Here is a 23,000-nt window from a genome sequence, read left to right as displayed (position 1 = left end):
GCTCTGGCTGGCGAGGTCCTGCGAAACGGTTGTTAACCTGAAAAACGAGGTACGCGTTAAAACCGAAGTAATTCGGAGCGTGCCCTTGTGTTTGGTAAGGGGCTTCGGGGTGCTGCTTGAAGACTGCGTGGTGAAATGGTGGCCAGTTGGGGGGCACTTGTCGGCTTGCGATGTGCTGCGGCACCGTTTGTGTTTTCTTTACAGTTAAACTGCATTTATGGCATACATTGATTGCTGATTTAAAGGAGGTATCTTGCACGGTGAATCGTCTTCTCCGTAGATGTGTGATGGTCCAAAGAAAGTAGTTAAGCATGGTATGAAAAGTTCTGTTCTTACAGTGGTGCTCATCATTGCTGTCTTTAGCTACTGGGACAAACTGCAAAGCAGATTGCAATGCTGCCGTAATTAAATTAATATTCAAGTTAAATTTTATGCTCGGTTGTTCTTTAGCAATAGACACTTCAAGTACTTTTAAAAATTTCTGAGTAGTTACTTACTGCAATTTGAAGTCAATGCCTTTCCCTACAGTTATTTTCTGTTTCTCACTGGTTAATTAGGCTATAGGAGATAGCCAAAAATAATCCCAAAGCCTAAAAGGTTTAATTGAAAAGTTGGAATACTGGTATCTTAGTGAGTTCCAATGATGTAAACCTCACTTGTGACTCATGCATATTCTAACTAGTGTAGGCTTGGTAATTAAAACTTAAAAAGCATAGACTTTGTAGATTTGATGGTAGCTTTTCAGAGCGTCCTGCATCTGACTTGTAAACAGCTCTTCAAGTTTGACTGGTTATGAATTTTTTATTATTCGGAGCAGCAGTCTTAAACCTTTGGATTTTTAAAGCTTTCATACTGCATCTTTCTCTTTGGAAGTGGCAGAGAAAAGCAGTCGGTGAGGCAGTCACTCAGGGTCAGCAGCAACTGCAGCACTTGTGCGGATGGGAAGAGTAACGGCAGGAAGGCATTCGCTGTGTTACAGTTACGTTTGAAGCTGTCATATTAACATCAGGTAATAAATAGGGGAGTGAATGCGTTGTGGCGTACGAGTTCTCAGGCCACCATCAAGTGCTGCTCAGACCGTTGCAAGCCACAGCCCACGTGAATGGGCTCGCTGGCAGTGTGTCCGGGGAAATTACTTGTACAACCAGGCTGCGTGCTTGGGGGCAGGGGGAGCTGGTTTTCTCCCTTAGGGTATCATAAAATGTAAGTACTATTTAAGGATGATATTACTTGAACTGATGTAAAGAAAAAGTACGTTGAATACACTTTTGTTGCTACTTTTATTTATGGAAGTTTCACAGTAATGCAAGTGGGAGGCAATGGGGAAGAGTATATGGTAAAACTGAAGCTGAGCCCTGGAAGTACTTGTATGGCTTTTAACTTTAACATGGTCTGGTTTTGAATATGAAAGTAACGTTTACTGATTTTATTCAAGACTCAGCTGATGGAGTTGATGCTCTAGTTTTCTGTTTGGTGTAAATATGTAGTAATATTTGTGTAATAATGTAGTAATATTTGTGTAATATCTTTCAGGTTGCGTGTATTATGTATTTTCATATTAAAGTTCAGATTCGGAAAAAACAGATTCTAGCTTTTGATTACGTGTTACAGCTGCAAGTATAAACTACACTAATTAGAAGCTGTGTGGATACACAAATGTGACTGTCTCTAATTCAGTTGTTCTTAAAATTTGGTCCCATGTTATGCATTGATCTTGATGTAGGCAGGTTCAGGGAAGAAGCAATGACAGTCCTCTGAAATAGTTTCTTCGGGCTTTGTATATTCTCACTTTGAATGTGCAGATGCCTTTTTCTCCTCTTTGCTGCGGCGGTCCTTGCTGCATCCAGCTAACTGTGCTCTCGTAAGACAGAGGCATTGTTTTCTGGAGTAGCTGCCTCAGTTCAAAAGAGGCGTTGGAGAGTGTTTCCTTTACAAAACCAAGTGTAATTTTGTTTTTGCTAGAGTGAAATTTGTAGTACTGAGAAAGTATTAATTCCGATATCTGTCTAGAAGCTGTGTGTATAAAACAACGATGCGGCTTTACTTAAGAAGAGAGAATGTGGAAAAGCCTGAAGCAAACGTAGATAGCTCCTTCTGCCCTTTGTACGAGCATCTTTCTCATGATTTTGCCTCATTGTTTTCTCACTATTCCAATGGGATCGTGAGCTGTGAGTGAGCCATGTTTACTCCCCTTACTGTTGCAGTTGATCCATAATGAAGTGGATGTACGGGGAGAAACGAAGTCCTCAGTAATTATCCCTTGATATTAAATAGCATCAGTAACAGGAAACGACATTTGTCCTGTCCAGGACACTGCGGCTGGCTTTCTTATTCGTCTGGATACACCTACCTCAAACAAGGATGGGTGAAATACAGAGTTATTCTTGCACGTTTTAAGATGATCTTTGAAAATACCATTTGACAGTCTATATTTTCTAAGTGTAAATATAAAACAAACTAGAGGTAGAGACCAGGACACTGCTTCAAGGAGTCTACACAAGGGAGGCTGTTAACCAACTTCTTGACCTCCACAGTTCTGTTTATTCCCATTTGAAAGAAATAGCCTTAGGCACCCAGCCTTAGTGCTGATTGTTTCTTCTAGAGATTAAAATCTTAAATGTAAAGGACTATGCCGTTTGTGTTCTTTAAAGTGTAAGGCATGCAACATAAATGACCCACAACTCTGAGACTTTTCTAGCACGTGGGAAAAGCCAGAAAATCCCGTATAAAGTTGTTGAGGCTTAATAGAGCAGTTTGTAAATACGAAGCAAGAGAAGTGTTAAACGGAAAATTATTTGTGCTTGAACATTACAGGTGTTTTCATTACATGTAGCAGTCCTGGTATTTTTGCAAATACTTCTGATTTGCAGTTTGGTTCAATGTAACTTGAAGTCCCAGAATATTTGTTAACATTCCAATATGATTTGGTGAATGATTCTTTTTTACTGTGATTCGTGTTTTGATACATGACAGTGTTTTACTAATACAATTTGTATGGCTTCTTTGAAGACTTCTCTTAAGGTTCAAGGCGTCTATAATTTGGTGATATCTTGATGTAGTGGTGGGAAGCTTTAATATTAGTTATATGCAGTTAAGTTTATTTTTTGCATTGTAGCGATGACTGATAATGGTGAAGTACACGTGGTGTGTGTGTGAACAGCTTTACTTATGATGTCTAAGTGGAGAGACGGTTCATTTGCTTCAGGTAAAGCCTCTAAAAAGTGAAACAGTTAAGTCCTTAAATGAGTTGGAGTTTATTTCAAGAGAGTGTTTCTGGGTGAATCCTGTTTCTCGTACGTGTGCACTTCACGCACCTGCCAGCAGGCGACCTGCATGGGCAACGGGGGCTGAGGGTGTGCACCCAGCTCCTGCCGCCCCTCGCTCCTGCAGCAGTGGTGGCCGCGGAGCAGCAATGCTGCCTCTTGCTCCTGGGAGCAGCAAGAGATGAATTGGTGAGTGACCAGCTCAGTCCGCATGTGCACGTGTGTGTGCGTACAAACTCCTCGCGTTGCCTAAAACTTGTATCCCACATCTGTGATCTCTTCGAGTATATCTATTTATTGCCTTGCGGGATGGGCAAGGGGACTTTGTGCCAGCTGCTGCTGGGGAAGGGACCTTGTGAGACAGTCCGTTCTTGTACCAGCCAGCTGAGGCTGCAGCAGTGGAGGGGTGGCTTCAGGTATCTGAGCCAAGAGTGGGCAGGCTCCCTTTTTATCTGCAGCAGGTGTATAGACAAAGAGGAACCGATGCATAAATGGTGGTGATGACCCTCAGAGGTACTTGTATCTCTTCCTTGTTAGTCTTTCTGCTTGGTCAACAAGGACATAGGTCTGGAAGGAGACTCGGGAGCTGCATCGCAGCCATTCAGAAAGCAGCAACTGTCTTTACAAGCCGCCTTATCTCTTTTATTTGGGCTTGCTCTGATACTTTCTCTTGTATACAGTGGACATTGGGCACAGGAATATACAACTAGACCATTTGTAGTAGAGGGCATATACTGTCTCCTACCCTTAGCAACTCTCCTCCCAAGATCCCTGTCACAAAAAGTTAACAGCTTTAGTTTCTATGTCTTTGGAATAGGACAAAAGAATCCAGTATTTTCTTATCTTGGATCTAAATGAATTGAAGAAGTATACACTTCTCTGTGCTGGTAAGTTACATGTCTCTCTTCTTTCAGCAGTGTAGATTCAAGACTGATTCATAGTTCTGGACTTTAACAAAGACGCCTGCTTTATGGGTAGTGTTTGATCATTTTGGATCCAAATTGGTGCAGTACTAAGTGCGTGCTTATTGTGGTTGTTCCATGTGTTCTCTTTGCGCCTTTCAGAATTACTTGCTGAGCCTAATATCAAAGTCTTTCTGAAATACTAAAACCTTTAAACAGAATTTTAGTGCTCTTCCATTCATTTTAGCAGGGGGATAGCCTTTCTGCTCCACAGGGAAGATGCTATCTAGATATCTTATGTCCAAACTAATCCTAAAGTACTTCTTCTTTTTCAGAAGAAGTATTCTTTGTTAGAATAATGTTATATGCAGCTTAAGTATGAACAGTGTTTTGAACTGATTTTTTTTACCCATAAATGGTGCATTTTCTGTGCAGCTCCCCATTTATATATTGTCCTCTAAAACCACGCAAGACATTGCATTAAAGGTAGATGTCCTGGTTAAATCACTTGGTTCTAGGCCTTCAGCTTCACAAATCAGGTCAAATTCTATTTAAGATACCAAGGGAATTCAGCCTTTTCGTGAAAGAGATGAACTTCTTTAATGGAAATCCAAGTCTGTTGTCTTCTCAAGGTAATACGATATCCCTTTTAGTCTAGGGCAAAGACGAGGTTGAGCCTTTCATCATCTCTAGCATACATTAGTTCAGGGAGCATCTGAAGTTTATAAACCCTACAAGAGGGTAGCACCATTTTAATGAGGTGCATACCTAAAATGAAGCATGCACCGTTATTTATGTACTGTATGGAATCTATCAGAGATTAACGCAGGAAGGTTCAGTGGAAGGAGTGCAATTCTTGGGGCACTTTTAAAAGCCCATTTAAAAAGCACGGTTTGTAAAAGTGAGTCGTACGTGGAGGAATGTGAAAGGGTATCAGAGCTGCTAAATTTGGTGGAACTCCTTATTGTCGCTATTGTCTGTCAGGGGCTCAGAGATTAAAAGGGCAGTAGCATGTTTGATGGCACTTCTCATACCAAATCTCTTGTATGTGTACCCTTGCGCTGGAGTGCTATAAAGAGGCAGACAGCGGTTTTCTGGAAAGGTCAGAAGATATGTACTGGTTTTAATCACAAAATAAACAGTGTTATAATTAGCTGGAAAATGTTGTATGTGGCATGTAATTTTTTTTTCAGCTTGTTGTAGGAAAATGCTACCTAGGTCCTTGTCTGAATATTCTCCAGTGCTCAGTGGTGTAAGCGCTGGGTGGAGGAGGGAGGGGGGATCACCTCCAGACAGGTGATCTCCAGAAGCAGCGGAAGGGGAGATGCTCTCCCTCTGTCCTGGAGCTGCACACAACCAGTGACAGCTGTGCAGCCGTGCTAAGGAAGAGGTAGAGGAGATTGCCTCATTACACCCTGTTTCACCTGTTTTTTTTTAATAATCGGAAAGTCATCCTGGGAAGTGGGGAAGAGAGATACGGACTTGCTGTGGATGTTCCTGATGCTTTGGGCTTTTCACCTTCTTCCATTTTTGAAGAATGCAGCAAGTACTACAGCTGAGCATTTGCAGCTGTCTAGTCCCCCCAGCACTTAGGAGTTGTCTTGTCTTTTCTGACCTGTCAGCACTTTGTTAGCTGCAGAAATGTCTAGCAGCACTGAATGGCCCTTATGAATGCTTGTCCAAACAGATGGACAAATACTTTTGGCGGCATCTGCATGGACGATGATCTCCCTCCCCTGTGAAAGGGGTTTAAAGAAGGATTTTCCTTTTTAGTTAGAGAAATAAGAACTTGGGGAAACAGCACAGCCATCAGTACCAGCAGCACAGGTCAGCCCAGTGTGGGGATGTGGGTGTGCCTGGAGACTGCAAGCAGCTCTCTGGAGTTTTCTCCCTTGAGAAACATCCTCTGGAAGGAGGAGCTATCAGGAGTCACTTAAGGGTTTATTTAGTTCTGGCTGGTTTGGTTTTGCGCCCTGATTAGACACCGGTACGTGGGACCAATGTAGCTGTCGCCTTATATAAGCCAGGGTACATTGCGGTGTGTTGCAGCAGCAGATGGATGCGGTGGGGCAAGTTCTGTCTTTGTTAATATACAGTGGCAGGGAGTCCCAGCCAGCGTTATGTTCTTTGGATTCTCAGGTGGGGAGAGTTGAAGCAGATACTTTAAGCACTGGAAGAGGATGGTAGCAGAAGTATGTTGCTGCTGGCATTGAGTACAAGCAAGGGGAGGCAAGTGTGTTGCTCTGAAACAAGCTAACTCCAGCTGGGGTGCTGGCAGCAGGCTGATCCTATGCAGAAATGTCCCAAGACTGTTCTCCATGCCTTCAATGAGAAAAATAAATACATTGTGCGCTCTATTTGACGTTCATAGATTTCTGCATCAGACTAAAGGTGCTTGCGTTGCTCTAGATACTCTGCTGGATGAATAAAAAATCTGGACCACAGGGATGGATTTGCCGGCTATGCTGTATGTGGGTTGGGCTCTGTTAGATCATATCTGAACCAAGCTTCCACAGTCCTTTTCAAGTTTGGAGGCAATGTAGATGGGAGGAAGCCAAAGTTGCCTAAGAGGTTGTAAAATCCCTTTTCCACCATCCCTCCTCTGCTTGTCTTTCTCCCCCTCATCCACTTATGTACACATACTCTCTCTGACTGCTGCTTTTAAAGGTGGTGGTATTGCTTGTTGTCTGCCAAAGACAAGCGCAGAAAAGCTCTATAGGGATCTCTAGCATCTGGGCGTCTCTTACTATGTTTGCAACAGCAATTTCTTTTCTCCCTTACCTGCTGTATTTACACTGTGCTAAAAGTATGCTTGGTGCCTCACAGAACAAATAGTTTGAGAGCTCTCTTCTGTGTCAAGGGAGGCTGAGCTGCAGGCAGAGGAGATGTGTTTGGGTGTAGAGAGAATTTCGTGCAGGTATGTAGCTCTTAGCCAGTGCTAGTCATACAAAACTGTTGGGGTTTTTTTGTGCATAATTTAATTAGTTTGCTTTATGAAAGAAATTTGAGTTAGGCATTTGAACAAAGCCAGGTTGAATAATGATGATGAATGTTTTCAGGAAGAGTACTCCAGGCTTGAAGGGGGAAGTGGAAAACAGCACAGAGGTTTCGGTGAGTTGAATTCACTAAAACGTTTAAACAATTTGTCGAGCTCTTGTTCTACTGTAAATATGTGCTTGTAAGCTACTAAAACGGGCAGTTTTACTTAAGATAGAAGTGTAAGCTTTGTAAGCTGTATTTTTTATTTATTTGAATATAACATTAAAATACCCTTTCATGTGGGAAGACTGGCATTTTAAGAATATTTAAAGCTGTTAATGGCCAGTCAGCCACTTTGCTGAACTGCTGACTTCACACATACCATTTCCTTTTTCAGGTTTTTACAACCCCACATCTGACTTTTAAAGCAGGATGGGGAGGGGGGGAAAGAGGAGAGAAGCTATTTTTATTTTCCACTGGTAGCCATAGAGCAGCTCTAAACTTTAATTTTTAAAATTACTGTCAAATGAGTAAATGTTGACTCTACATGACATAAATTGTTTCTGTTGTCCATTGATACAAGCTATGCTGTTTAATTCGGAGACCTTACTTTTCTGCTGTTCTCATTTCTAAGTATTTATTTCTTGTTTCAGGAATTTTTGGGGCAAATCTTTGGTCTGAACCTTGTTAATGTTGTTTTTTAAAATACACAATGCCTTGCTCTGTACTGAATAATACACTTAGTACAGTTTGAGAGTTTAGAGAGATTTTTGTAGTCTTGAAATGTATGACTTACTGTAATTACAGTTGCTCATGTTCTAAAGCAGATCGTAAACTTACCTGGAGAGAGGGCAGAACACTTACAGGCAGTATTTTACTGCTGACAGCTTAAAAGTTTGTTTATGCTAATCACTTCATAAATAGTGAGCCGTGCACTGTTGGTGACTTTCTGAGGAATTTTGCAAGTGCAGAAAATTTCTTGATGTTAAGGCAAATGACATTACAAAATGATATTTGTAAAGCACTAAGTACCCACTCCCTTCCTTTAACAGCTTAAGAAATATTCAAACTTTGTTGTTGTAATAATATATATGGCTAGCTAATATTTGCTCTCTTGAAAGCCCGTAAATTTGACAAAAGCCTATCTTTCCTAGCTCTGTTTTTATCAACTAGAAGAGAAGGTGTTCAGATATATCCCTCACTAGAAGTTTCGCCATATGAAGACATGGAAGTTTAATTTCCTTTCACTGAAAGAATCTCACTTTTTTTTTTTAAACAAAGAACGTGAACTAAAAGAGACTCCAATTTGGATCAAATTTCTTGTCAGAACACCAACTGATTTTATATTTATGTGCATAAATGAAAGAAGACCTGATCTTTAGGTTTTGTTTTGAAATCATATATATGTAATGCTAAATACTCATTCTACAACTACAAAGCTTGTGTTACATTTTATAATCTTCTGATACGTTTGTGCAAGTGTAAGTTGTTTGTTTTTTTTTCTTTTAGCCTTTGAGATCTTCCTTTTCTATAATGATGCTACAGTATGCTCTAAAAGGTGTAAACTGATTATCTCTAGTACAGAAATAAGGAAGTATATGCTGTGGTGTCTTGAAGTATACTAAATGAGTCTACGCACTGGGTAACTTGCTGGAAAATAAATTTTCAAGTACTGGAAATTTGGAAGTATTGCATGTTATAGAAATACTCCTTTTAAGTCTTACTGTCTTTATTTGCCTCTTTTCAGCCCCTTAAAGACTTGTGAAAATGGTATGAAGTAGGATTTTTATTTAAGAGATAACAGATGAATAGATGATTAGGTTTAAAAAAAGGTATTCCAGATTTATGAAGGATAACTTTGAAGGAATGCAGTTCACTTTCAAAAAAAGTCACACTTGTTTGGGAAGCGACTGGTGCCTGTAGGTACACGTTACCCATGCGTGGAAGCTGGAGTGGGAACCGCGGCTGCCTCACTGTGTGTGTGCGGGTCCTTTTCTCGAAAGGCTCTTTGCAGTGTTGGCCGTAACAAACGGGAAGAAGGAGGCGAGGAGCGGTAACGGCGATGGGAGCATGGTGATACTGGCCAGCAGTTGTAACTGGTGGCTCTTATGTTTCTAAAGCTAGCGGCACATGAATGCTGGTGGTGAAAGCAAATGTCGGATTTGTACATACGAAAGAGTTGGGGGGGGGGAATATTTCTTTGCTTATGTTGCACCTATTCTCTGTCTATAACTGGTTTTGCTGTTCAAACTACGCGTAATTCTTCTCCCCCCTCGCGTATGGAAATTTGATCTGGAAGCGTTTGTAGAAGAAAAAGAATGAAGAAAGACAGGGGCGAGTATAACTCCTTGTTCAGATTAAGCCTGAAAAATGTCTGCCTGTATTTCAAGCTAAAATTAAGAAGAACTTAATTGATGCTTCAAAGTGAATGTTCTGTGAGATTCCTCTTCTGTGCTGTGTATCTGTATAAAAGAATAGCCTTGCTCCTTATCCAGCAGAGGCTGCCCATTGGTGACTATCCCTTCCTCCCCTGAAGACAGCAGCGATGAGGTCTGAGTTACTGCATTTATGCCAGTGGTAGGGTCAAAAAGCTAACTGGCTCTAAAATTGGTGTCTCTGTCTTACCTCTGAGCCCCGAGATGCAGAGTCATTGACACAAAAACCTTAATCTTTTTGGTGGGTACTAAGCCCACAATCTACTGGTTGCTTAGGCTTCTTTTAAATGTTATATTTAGCTCCATAATTCCGTGCTGTGTATTTTTGAGCGGGCATGCTGTCAAAATAAACTTGCACTGGGAAGCCCTAAATATGCAGGATTTTTTTCAGGACATTCGGCTTAATTGAGTGCCTGTCTTACAGTGAGAAGCATAATGGAGATGCGTAGCAGGCAAAACAGAGAATGATTTTTGATGTTTTCTGTAGAATACTACCTTCTTTGAAATACAGCAATACATGTCCTTTGAGTAACTCTTTCAAAATGAGAAGAGCAAGGTTAGACAGGAAAAATGTTTTCCATCCTGTTTTCTGATGCCTAGTATTATGTAGTAGCAATGCAGAGAGGATGAAGGCTTAGGCTTGTCTACTAATATACTGCTTTCTGACAAAGGGCTCGCACAGTGGGAGGTGGCTAGTAGAAGTGATTTGGGGATTAACAATAAAATCTTCAGTGAAGAATTAAAGGCAGATGAATGCTTTCCATCTGATTTTTTTAAAGAAGTAACTGATGTAAGGGAACCTAATCAGTGAAAGAATAAAACTCAGTTTACAGGATGAATTGAGGTGTAAGTGATGTAAATAATACAGTTCGTGAGTGTGGAGATCCTCCATGGCTCTTTAAATTGAAGATATTTTCATGATGAATCCAATGTTATCCTAGGTTCATGGATTTTTTTTTTTTTCTCTTTTTTAGTTTCCTTAATTTACAGCAAACAGTTTCTCCTTGGTGTATGATATGGATTCTGTACTTCCATTCTGCAAATCGGTGGCTTTTGGGCGTTTTCTGTCTGTGACTGACAATCACTATGCTTAGCTTGGTTTTTGTAACTTTGGTTTTCATTCTGCTGCTTTGTGCATCCTAAAGCCATTACGCTTCAGCCTTGCCATTGCATTTCTTTGTTTGCTCGTATATTCCTGACCTTGTTTTGTTTCATTTTTTCCCTTCATTTCTAGAAGCTGCTAGATTAATTTCTTTAACACAGCTTTCTGTATCACTGACTCAGCTTGCTTGCCAAGGTGCACATACAAGAATGCCATGAGCTCTGTCCTTTATGCGTAATTTTGCCAAAACGTCCCTGGAGGTTTCACCCCTGTATTTGCTGGCGGTTTTCTTCTTTTCTGTGGCGGGTGTGCTGTGGGTTGAGCCAGGCTGGTGATGGTGAGTGCAACGTAAGAGGACTCTCTCTTGGTTAGCAAAGGACACAACTGCCTTGCTTACGGTTTGCCGCTTAATTACGCGAGGCGATGGAAAGCTGTTCCTAGGTCTGCCCCTGCAAAAGAAGTTACACTTTGTCAGACTGACCCAGCTCTGTTTTGGAGGTAGCTGGTTTTCATTTTGCTATAATTCAGCAGCATGTAGTGGTTGTTAGATAGAGGCTCAGAAATACCTTTCTTGAATGTTTTCTGTGACAAACAGCACTATCTACAAGCTAATTTAATAGTGGCTCTTAAATTGAATACTGTAGGTGTAACTGGGTTTTAAGTAGCACCACTTCGAAATAGTAGTATATTGTATTCCTGCAGTTGTGTTTGCCCCATTTCAAACAGCGCTTTCAGAACTTTCAGTTGTCTTATATTTTTAACAGGCTGATGGGCATGCTGTAAAATAGCCTATCTGGTACAACACAAGTAATGAAAAGCTGGAATCCTTTTTATGTTCTGACAGACGCTCCGGTTGTGCTAAACTTGATGACTATCACTGCGGGGTTGGAATCTTTATTACTGCACCAAGTGCAATCTGGTACTTGGAACAAAAAGATAAAAACCATGCACTGTTTTAAAGTAATCTGTAAAAACAGTTACTTTGACTCTGCATCACCTTTCACGATTTATTACTCGCAGCGGAAAAGCTTTGAATTTTTGGGGGAGTCTACGAAAGTATCAAGTATTTCAAATTTATTTGATGGCTTAAAAGGATTTCTGTTCTTAATCCTGATGATCGCTTATGCTACGAATGCTATTGCGTAGCAAAACCTGCTTATTTTATGTTAGTATTCAGTTTTATTTATAACTGCTTTCAAGTCTCAATCTTGAGAGTTTTTGTAATAACTGTCCAGCACGTTCACACACAGCGCAGACACTAAATGAATTCTTCAGTCATTGGCATTTTTAAAACCATATTTAATTAGTTTTAGCTATGGGACTTGCACTGTATAAAGTTTTCATCATGTAATCCATCACCATAGTGTGAAAGTTCCTCGAAATTTCACTGAAATGTCACAGTTTCTGGAAAATACTTGGCTATATGACAACTCTCGTTATATGCGATATGTACGTGTAATTATTTTTTTTTTTAGCATACGAGTATAAGATTCAAGAAATTCCAAGTAGATACCTTGCTTTTCAACTATTATTCCTTTTATGTAACACTAGAAAGGTGTAGCTTCTAAAAATGTTACCTTTGGCAAAATTAATCTTGGAAAAAATGTACACATATTTAAATTTTTAAAAAAATCTCACTTTTGATGATGTCAACTTTAACCTCATGGGAATTCATTGAAAGCAAATGGTCAAAGAAGATAATTCAGCAATTTGAATGTATTTTTACCCATTATTACTTGAACAGTGAATGGAAAAGGATAATAAACTTGCTGGCTTTGTTTCGAGGCCAAAGAGTTTCAAATGAGTTTGACTTGAATTGAACACAGTCAAAGTTCCAAAAACTAGGTGCTGGAGTAGAAAATCACAGTAACGCACACACACACAAAATAAAGTTTGTTTTTGCTCTGTTACAATGGTTTAACTAATTTGGCCCTTCTAGTTTCTAAACCCTACAAGAATATGGTTCGCTGCTTTTATCTGCAGTCACCGTTCCCCTAACAGGTTCTCTCTGCTCTGTTACAAGTGGTAGTGGGTAGGAGTATCAGTGAGCACTTGGGCCTTTGTGTAGATTTCTTACATTAGTGTTTTGTTCCCCCTTCCACTGTAGTTGTGAAAGATAGTGTGTTTTACCCAAAGGTGTTCAAATTGCGGATTTTTAAACTCTGTGCAAGTTGAGGCACGACAAGTGGGTTATGTATAAAAGTGTTTCTTCCATTTTTCAGAAATATTTGTTGGGGGGAAAAAGGAATAAAGCATTTTTTTATATCTTTCTTTGTATTAGAAATCCACAGAAAATGCAAATCATTATACAGGGAACTGTCTAAAACAATGGAATAGAAGTTTGGGTTCTTCTGTACCCTTGCTACTTTGATACAGCCATTGTTTACACACTCTTCTTCTACAAATAGCTTGTTAAACGTTTGCAACTTTAAACCAGCAAGATAATTATACCCCAATACAAAAAAAATCCTCCTTTCCAAAAAAAAGAAAACCCAAACCGCAACAACAGCCTCCCCCCTAACTTGTTGTATTACTACTCCACAGGAAACTGTTGTGCTGAAAGGAAGAATTAACTGGTCTTTCAACTTCAGCCTTTTTATTGTGAGAGGGAAGATCACAGAAGTGTTACCATGGGGAGAACAGCAGCTAAAGGTAAGGCCTGGTAGCTTTTATCCAAGAGGAAAGAAAATAGGGAACCTGTTAAATTCTCTTTTCGAAGGTGGTGGGTTATTACTTGACAATTACTATACTTTTAGATTAAAGAGGAGAGGTTACGGCATGTGTTGAACACAGGTAAGTTCAAACTTCATGTTGTTTTAGAGTAAGTATGCTAAATTTGGCTTATCCTGGAGTTCTATAGAAGTTAAACCAAAGCAATTTTGTCCTCTGACAGCCTTGAAGCCATTATACTGCTCTAAAATTGAAGAATGTGTCTAGGTGTGATATTACATAAAATGTAGTGCTTTATTCTGTAACTGCACATAATTTAGCAGGAGGATAACTAAGTAGTACAAGGAATCAGAGTTTACCACAATGAATGGCATTAGCAGCTGTCTTCCACAAGCTCTTGAAGGTAAAATGAACATTTTTTTTTTTTTAAGAAATTCATCCACAAATGCAGTGTACTATGAAGGTGTGATTTCTGCTGTGTCATGTCTGCAGAAGTTAATTGTCAGTTAAGTGCTAAAACAAAGAGTGAGACTTAAAAAGTAACAAGGGTGTTTGGGTTGGTGAAACAAAGAGAATGTAAAGAGAGAAAGACCCACTGTCTGAAACCAGGTTGCTGCTGCTTTTCAAAGCTTTCAGATGGGTAGTCTTCCCCCATAAAATGCTGCTAACACTTTTGTACTTCTCTTGAGCTTTCCACCTTCATCCCAAGCTGCTTTATGTGCTTGTGCGCTCCCTTGGTAAATAATTGTCTTTTGCTATAGTAGATTTTCTGTAATGGCAGGAGTCATCCATTTAATTGTTGCACCAAGAGTTTACGGAGGAAGTCTGTCCCATTCTCTTGTAGGTTTTCTGCATGGCTGTTGTCTAAATACATTAAAAGAGACACCCTGTTCCGGGCAGATAAGATAAGAATCCCACTAGGGGAGCACAAAAAGAAGGGAAAGGAGACATTTCATACTCACTGTGTCTTGATATCCTCAACTATGTGGGCTGAGGGTTGGTGAAGGGTAGCTAAAAGGTGCTCACGACCCTGTGTAGTAGGCAGTGAAGAAGGCCCCTTCCTGAGCAATAGTAAGTCTTGGGCTTGTCTTACTAAACTTCATCTGAAGGCGAGTAACTCCATGGCATGGGAAGAGCAAATGTTTCTGTCACCCAAAGGTGTTTCACATCCATCAGGAAGAGACAAGGGATTTCTTTGGAAAAAAGTGGTCTCCTGCCTTGTTTTGAACACCCGACAGAGTTTGAAGGCTCTAAGGTGGCTGAGGAATGGCTGCAGAAATCTAAAAGGCATTGAGTGCGAATTGCTTTTTCCCCACATTGGACAGCAAGCAAATAGCACGTCTTAGAAGATGTTACATTGTGTCTCCTCATGTAGCACACCATTGTGTGGTAAAAACTAATACTGTTGGCAGAGCTGATGCTTGCCCAGCATACAGGCAAAGCAATCATCTTGTTTGTTGAAAGATTAACTCTTCCCAGAAGGAAGTGTTGTGGGTTTTTAAAGCATCTCAGACAAGAAGCTGGAGTTCAGCTTGGGAGTTTATAAGAGCAACTACATGTTGGTCACCAGGATTATCTTTACCAGACCTTATAGTCTGAAGGTGCCTTTTCTGATTCTAATTTTTTTTTTTTTTTTTTTGGTCACATTCAGAAGCCAGTCAAGATAGCTTTGTCTGGCTTCTTCCTTGTCTTTAATTTCTTGCATGATAGATGTGGTTGCTCTTGCCTGTCTCATGTTGAGTAATCTTATCAGCAGAAGAATTCTGTGGTTACAGATAGGGTGGGAGTAATGTAAACACATGGAGTTTTGAATTGGTAAGCAGAAAGCACTATGTTAAATAATTTACTCTAATCTTGTTTTGTATCTACTGCTTTAGTTTATGAAGTGTGCTGTAGAAAAACTGTTAGTTGGTGAACAATAGAATATGCTGCTTTTGTAATTTTAGTATATGCTGTATTCTAATCTTGCTACCTAGAAGAAAACAGTCTTTCATGGGGTTTTGAAAATAAGTATTTAGCCTATATGTATTATAGGCTAAATGTGTACATATATTTACATAGTAAATATATAAGCTGTCTATATACTTATATGTGTTACCATATTTTTAACACTTTCTTTGAAAATGATATCCCATTCTTTTCTATTTTTAAAAGAGCTGAGTAGCATGTGATTAAGTCTGCAGTTGCAGCATTTCATTTTCATTTGTTTTGACAAAATGATCTAAAACATATTGTGTGTTTTACAATGGAAAGTAAACTCAAACTTGTCTCTTTAAAAATGGACTTTATGAAGAGAGGAACATAGATAATGAATTCACCTGAATTGGTTTTTTTTTGTCACCATGAGCTTCATTACCCTAGATCTAAGAAGTCTCTTCTGTCTCTAACATAAAAATAAAGTTCCCATTTTCAAGTCCACTTCTCAGCTTTGAGGGAGTTAGTCATTGAACATGGCTAGTGAAGGAGATGAAAAGAAAATACTCTTTGTACCTGCAGAAGTATTTCCCTCTTTTATAACCTCATTTTTGAGGTTTGACCTCAAAGTTTGACCAAACTGAGAGTCATATGCTGAGGGAGTCATCTTCCTCAGCCCAGTGATTTGACATAATAGTCTTCCATGTCTTAATTTTGTTTTCAGTGATCGCTAGAAACTAAAATTACTGGAATTTAGGATATCAGAATCTCAAATATAGATTGGTGCACATTAAAAAAAAAAAAACAACCACACATGTATTTCATGTTTATAAAATTGGATTTTAATCTTACTTTCTAATGTTGCCTTTAAAAATAAACCATAAATTCTTATCCACCCTGATTACTGACATTGGAAGAGGCACACCAGACCAAGGCATCATAGCAACTGTGAAGTATAGACTGGGGGAAGCTCTTCTGAGGTGGTAGTAGATACAGGGTATCTCATGTGAAAACAGGTTAGTAATTCTTACTGCCAGTAGCTTTTCATCTGCTTAAACAAAACACTCCAGCTTTGTAGTGGTCTAAAACTATCTTTGTTTTATTCGGACTTATTTTTTGGATGCTTCTGCATGTGCTGGGTGAGTTTCACTTGGGTGCTTTAAAGAATAGACTTCTTGCCATCAAAAACAAGTGATAGTGACGGTGCTTTGAGTTTATTATGAGTGAAGATGCCTCCACCTCAAATGAAATAGGTATTTAAACTGCTGTTGAGGAATCCATTTCTTCTCATGAATGTCTTCATCTGTTCTTGTTCTCATAGTTGTCTAATGGCTGATAAGAAAAATGTGTTGCCAAGAGTGCTCCATTTCAGCGTTCATATTTGCTGTGATATTTGTGAGATAGGCAGTAAACCTAACTGGTACAGGAAATAAATAATTTGGGTGGTGGTTGTCAGCAAGACTCATATGGTGTTCAGGCTGCGGTTTTTCACATTCTTTCACCTGTTCTTGATGTCTCTTATCATGAAAGGCTGTCATCTTGTTTGAAATCTGGCATTGTTGGGTAGATACTTTCATGACTTTGTCCTTTCAAGCTTTGGGTGTTTGCAGGAAGCAGTTATTAGTTCTCTTCTTCAATAAGTCTCTTATGTGGGACTCTTGGATTTCCTCTTCAGAAATAAGTGGATTGGGAAGTTATCTACTCTCTAAGCTGTCAGCCTGATGTCTGCGACAGTCCCATGACTGTTTTTGGAAAGCCTGACTAACTGAGCTTGTAGAACATGACGAAAGGCTCTGCTAGTGATTGCCACTGCCTGGTAGAAAACTAGGTGGATTCAGTTCAATCCCAAAGAGGCTGGATGGAATATACTTTGATTTGTAGGTGGGAGAAGGTGAATGTTACCCTTGTGTCTCATCATTGCTACTAGACTAATTTTACTGCTGTCCCTTCTCAGGTTCCCACTGGTAGTTGTTGTCAGGATGTAGGGTGTCCACTTGTGTGGGTTAAAGCCCTACTCCTGAGGAAGTACCGGGGTTAGAGCTCTGTGGGCACCAGCCAGAAGCATTTCAGCAGGTCCCCCTGAAGTTGACCTCCATAAGGATTTTTCTTTGGGAACGTGTCAAGTGCTTTCAGTGATGTAGAAAATGTTTCAAAGCAAACTTTTTCCAAAAGAATGAGTGTGTAAGTCAAGAAAGAAGACTAAGTAAAGGAGTAAACATAGCATTTTCTTTCCTTTTCAAAGGATCTTGGGTACTCCCCATATCTGCTTTAGGAGAAACAGGTGATACTTTTGCAGCATATTTTGAGCAGGTATGTAGCTGTAAGTATGTTTTCTGGGACTGTGGAGTCTAGGTTATTCTTGGAAGGTGTCTCGGCCCTGAGTGCACTAATAGGCTTTAATGGCTGTGCCCAACCTCACCTAGGGCCTCTCCCCACCCATTTCTTTGGGAACGTGTCAAGTGCTTTCAGTGATGTAGAAAATGTTTCAAAGCAAACTTTTTCCAAAAGAATGAGTGTGTAAGTCAAGAAAAAAGACTAAGTAAAGGAGTAAACATAGCATTTTCTTTCCTTTTCAAAGGATCTTGGGTACTCCATATCTGCTTTAGGAGAAACAGGTGATACTTTTGCAGCATATTTTGAGCAGGTATGTAGCTGTAAGTATGTTTTCTGGGACTGTGGAGTCTAGGTTATTCTTGGAAGGTGTCTCGGCCCTGAGTGCACTAATAGGCTTTAATGGCTGTGCCCAACCTCACCTAGGGCCTCTCCCCACCCAGCCCATGGCCCAGGACCCCATGTCAGCACTCTGGGGCCATCAGCGCCTGCCTCAGCGAGGCCACAGCGGGGCCGGTCTCCAGCTCCCCACAGCCCTGCCCTGCCTGGCCATGGGCCCCATCGGGCTGGGCCCACCCATGGGCCCACGTCCCCTCCCGGCCCCAGCCCCAAGGGGGTGCCCGGGGCTGGGGCTGCTCCCAGTGACCCCCTGATTGCTCCTGGCAGGGGCGGTGGGGTGACCCTGGCTGGTGAGGCCCTGCTTGGCTGCCCCTGAGGGGTCCCTGGCCTGTGCTATGCCCTGGCCGAAGGAACACCACATCCTATACCGCGCAGAGCCAGGTGGATGGCTTATCCCCTCCTCGCTGACTGATGGGGGATTTTGGGATTGTTGACAGAAGATTGTCATGATTCAGCTCTTCCTGTATGTGGCAGTTCCTCAATAAATAATGAAAGAAGTGGGGTGGAAATGATGAACATCACACATTGCTTGTTGGTACGCTCTGTTTCAAGAAAAGCCTTACTTACAGAAAACATAGAACAGAAACATTATTAGGACTGAATCTTTGCTGCAGAACAACTCGTATCTTAAGTGCTTCTGATCATCAGATGCCTCTTATTCTAGGTTAGGAGTGTTTTTATTTCAAATGCAAGCCAATCAATAGCTAAAGGCTTAAGTGCAAGCAGATGCAGTAATCGGCTACCAATACAATCTTTTGGTACAAGTGAACCATCCCTTCACCTGTCCAGGCTAACTAGGATGGCCAAAGGTATGAGCTGAGGCACCTTCCTGGAGGAGTCCCTGTTCCTGGTGCTAAGGTGTTTGCAAACCAAGAGAGTTATTCAGCCATGCAGAGCTTGATAACCTTTTTAAATCTGAGAATGTATTTGCATTTCATTTGCCAGCTCAGTGTCATATTTGAATTGTGCTTGAATTTCAGTCCACTAGTGTCAAAAGCAAGTCACCAAACCAACATATTTTAAAGACTAAAAGGAGCAGGTGGAACTGGCTCCCTCTGTCTTCTCCATTCTAGCCTCCCAGTCCCCCTCTGTGTCTCTCATACACACTGAAATCTGACAAAAATGGAATATGACAAACTCCTTTCTATATGTGTGTGGAGATAAATGGTAGAGGAGGTAGATTATTCTGAATGTTTTGTTTTGTTTTTTAATAACTGAAATGTGCACTGAGATAGCTGCTTGCATTTGAGTATTTAAGAATCTGAATATAGAATGGAATCTTTAACTCAGAAATATGCTTTTAGGGTGGGTTTTTTTTTTCTTGTTTCTCAGTTCATTGTGGTCTAGACAAGATTTAGAAAGATATCCAGTGATCTTGAGGATCTCAAATTGCATGTAGGTTGAGTAAAGCTGTTAAAAATTAGGGCAGAGTTGCTTTTTGTGGAGCTAATACATTTTTTTGCAACTAGGTTTATTCTGATAATGTAATATAAAGTAGTCAAAAGCTCTGCTTTTTCATGCTGTACGTCTCAATATATTTTGAAAGAAAAATAGTGCAGTGATTAAATTTATGGTACAAATACCTTTTTGACTGTGCACTGAAATGAATAAAAGAAAGTCAATCTCTGGAACAAGACATTCTGTATTGTTTGAAAGCATTCTGTGTTGTGCTGGACATCGTTATGATGTGAATATTGCATTTATTATGTAATGGAATCTTGTCTTTTAGATTCAAAGAATATTAAAAAAGAGAAAGATGGAAAGAATCGGCAGGCAAACAACCCACCTTTAAAAAGTGGTAGGTATTGCAGCTGTCAGGTTATTAGTTAAGGTACCCTAAAAGAAAAAGTGTGTATTTGGATTGTACTATCTCCTGAGGCTTTTTGCTATCTCTTTGGCTATTACTGGTGGGTAGTTAAAAACATACCATTGCTTTTGTCTAACTCTGTTGGGAAAGTATGTTTTGGTATAGAAAATGATGGTTGAAACTGCTTGACTTGAGCCTGATAGCTTTACCAGCTAAGACAAGTACTCTTTGTATATACAATCAAAGATGCTGTGTAAACATTGGTTTGTTTTCTTTTTTTATCATTTACTGATTTGTCTGTTCTTCTAATCATGTATTTCCCAGTTTCATACCTTTTCTGCCTCAGTTATCTTCTCTTTCCTTAATGTGTTTGCTGGTGCTAAAGAAGGGCTTTTCAGTTTAATAGCCTGAGTTTTTAGTATTGCTAATGGGATTAAATTGCCTGGGATTCTAATTTTACTTTAAACTTAATCTGTTTTCAAATCATTTTTGTGCTCATAATAAACTCAGGAAGCTACACACTTGCCAGAAATGATCCAGCTTATCAAACCTCTACTATCTAGTGGACAGGCTCTACTATCCTCAACAGGTGCCATAGGGCAGCATATACATGGGTTTGCTGGCAGTTTAGCCTTTGTGAGGTGCAGTGGGAGGGCAGCGGCATCCTTATATATGCTTCATATGTTCATGTGGGTTGCTTAAATTTGGGGCAGTAAGAAATGTCATGAGTACTGTTGACTAAAGTAGAAAATCTCTTCAGGAGTCCTTAGTTAATTCTTGATAAAATATCACTGGGTTACTTAAACTCTCACTCTGCTTACATTTCCGTGCCCTCTGACTCCTAATAGACGGTCAGGTTCAGAGCTTTTCTTGGGTACCAGTGGAGGAGTTCCTTACAAGTAGTGTAGTCACTAAGTGAACGTGCTGAGATACTAACACGGTAGCTGGGTAGTTGAGGTGATGATTTTGCATACAAGATACAATACCCTGTTACCACCAGCCATAGTACAGTTTTCTGCTATTACATTTGCCAGACTTAATTCTTCCATTTCTTGGGATCCTAGCAGTCATCTTTGTTATTCTTCCCTGTTACTTTGAGACAGGAGAGGAAGTGTATTTATGTCTTGTTTTCCCTCTTCTGCAGTGTAAGAGGAGCTCCAGTCAAACTGGCCTCAGATAGCACGTCTGTGTTCTAAAATAATGTTGTCTGACATGACAGACGGAGCCCCATAAGACACCCTCCACCAGCAAAGTGCTTCTCATATGTGGATAAGATAACCATATTTCATGAGTCACTGGAAAACCTCCCTGCCTCCTTCTGTGGTAGAGAGCAAGGTGTTGAAAAAGCTTTGTGGAGAAGCAGTGCTAAGCAGGCAAGCCTTACTCTGTCATCTGTGTTCTTCCACTTGGGACTACGCTGTTAATCTAGTGTCTAAGCACGGAATTTACTCAGGAAATCTAGACTCAGCTCTGTCAAACACCTAGAGAGGAGTGCCTTGCTCAAGATCGTGCAAGATCTCTGATTTTCTATAGGTGAGATGATAATTTTTATCCTGTGTTGTTGCTCGTTGGTAGCAAGGAAGAAGAAGGAGCCTCTTGGTGCTGGATGAAGAAAGATGCCTTACAATGCTTTGGGCTAACATCCAGGAAATCTCCAGAGTTTTCAGGGGAATGTGTGATAGGAAAAGTTGAAGAGGAGGGGAGATACAGCGGTGTGAGAGGAACAGGTGAACAAATAGACTAAAGTAGGTAGGGAAAGACAGGAGGAGGAGAAAAATTCTAATTGAATGATCACAATGTATGGAAGGAGGTACAAGGTATAAAGCAGGATATAAAATACCTTACACTTAAAGTACTATGTTTGCAAGACTATGTAAACCAAAATTAAAAAGAAACCTTGTCTTTGACAAAGAGAGGTGGTGGGATGAAAACTAGAAAAGATATATCTCTGTGTCAGAAGTCTCAGGTGCATGCCAAGGGAACCTAGGGATGAGATGAGAAGACACGAGTTGCTCCGTCTGCTTAAACAGTGTTTAGACTATGGTGATACTGTATTAAACCAGCCTAAATAAACCAGAACCTTAAACTCTACCTATATACAAGTGACACTTAAATCATAGTTTTTTTAATCTTCAATTTAAATTTTGTAAAATTTTGACTTAAACTAAACTGAAGCATTATGTACAGTAGAAGAAGACAGGGAACACTTCAACAATCTGGGTATTCACATATTCATGGGAGCAGATGGGATGCCTCCAGGGGTGCTGAGGTAGTTGACTGATATCACTGTGAGGCTTCTCTCTCATTTTGGAGAGGTCATAGTGATTGGGGAAGTTTCGTGATGACTGGAAAAGGGCAAACAGTATGCCCAGTGTCAAGAAGGGAGCACCTGGGGAATTACAGGCCGGCCTGTCTGACCTCAGTCTTCAGGAAGACTATGGAGAAAATCCTCCTGGAAGCCATTTCCAAGCAAATAAAGGACAAAGATGCGGTTAGGAACAGCTGGGATGGATTTGCCAAGTGTGAACCGTGTGTGATTGATTGCCTTTTGTGATAACTGATTCTGTAAACAAAGGGGAGAGCAGTGGATGCTGTTTGTCTCAACTTTAGCAAGGCTTTCTGTACAGTTTCTGTAGTGTCCTTTCAGCCAAACTGGTGAGATGTGGTTTGGATAGGTGGATGGAAAATTGACTGGACTGCCAGACACAAAGGTTTTTGATCAGCAGTACAAAGTCCACCTGGCAGCTGGTAGCTAGTGGCATTTCTCAGAGGTCAATACTAGGGCTGATGCTATTTTATGCCTTACTGACAGACGGGGATGACTGGACAGAACACACTGTCAGCTAGTTTGTGGACAACATCTAACTGCAAGGAGTAGCTGGTAGGCTGGAAGGCAGGGCTGCTCTTCGGATGGACCTCCCCATGCTAGAGACGGGCAGACAGGAACCCCGTAAGATCCAAAGGTAAATGGAGAGTCCCTCCCGCACTTGCCAGGCTGGAGCCCTGCCGCAGCCCAGGCGGGAAGCTGGCTGCCTGGAAAGCCGTTTTGCAGGAAAGGCCCTGGAGTCCTGGCAGGCAGCAAGCAAGAGTGTGGGCCAGCAGTGTGCTCTTGTGGTGAAAGATGTCAACTGCATACCGAGTTCTGTCTGCAAAGCTGAGAAGGGATTTGCTTCTTTTTGGTATTTGTGAGACCGTATC

Source organism: Aptenodytes forsteri, unplaced genomic scaffold (assembly GCF_000699145.1).
Source record: "Aptenodytes forsteri isolate BGI_AS27 unplaced genomic scaffold, ASM69914v1 Scaffold273, whole genome shotgun sequence".
NCBI classification, from domain to species: Eukaryota; Metazoa; Chordata; class Aves; order Sphenisciformes; family Spheniscidae; genus Aptenodytes; species Aptenodytes forsteri.
This window is presented reverse-complemented; position numbering follows the sequence as displayed.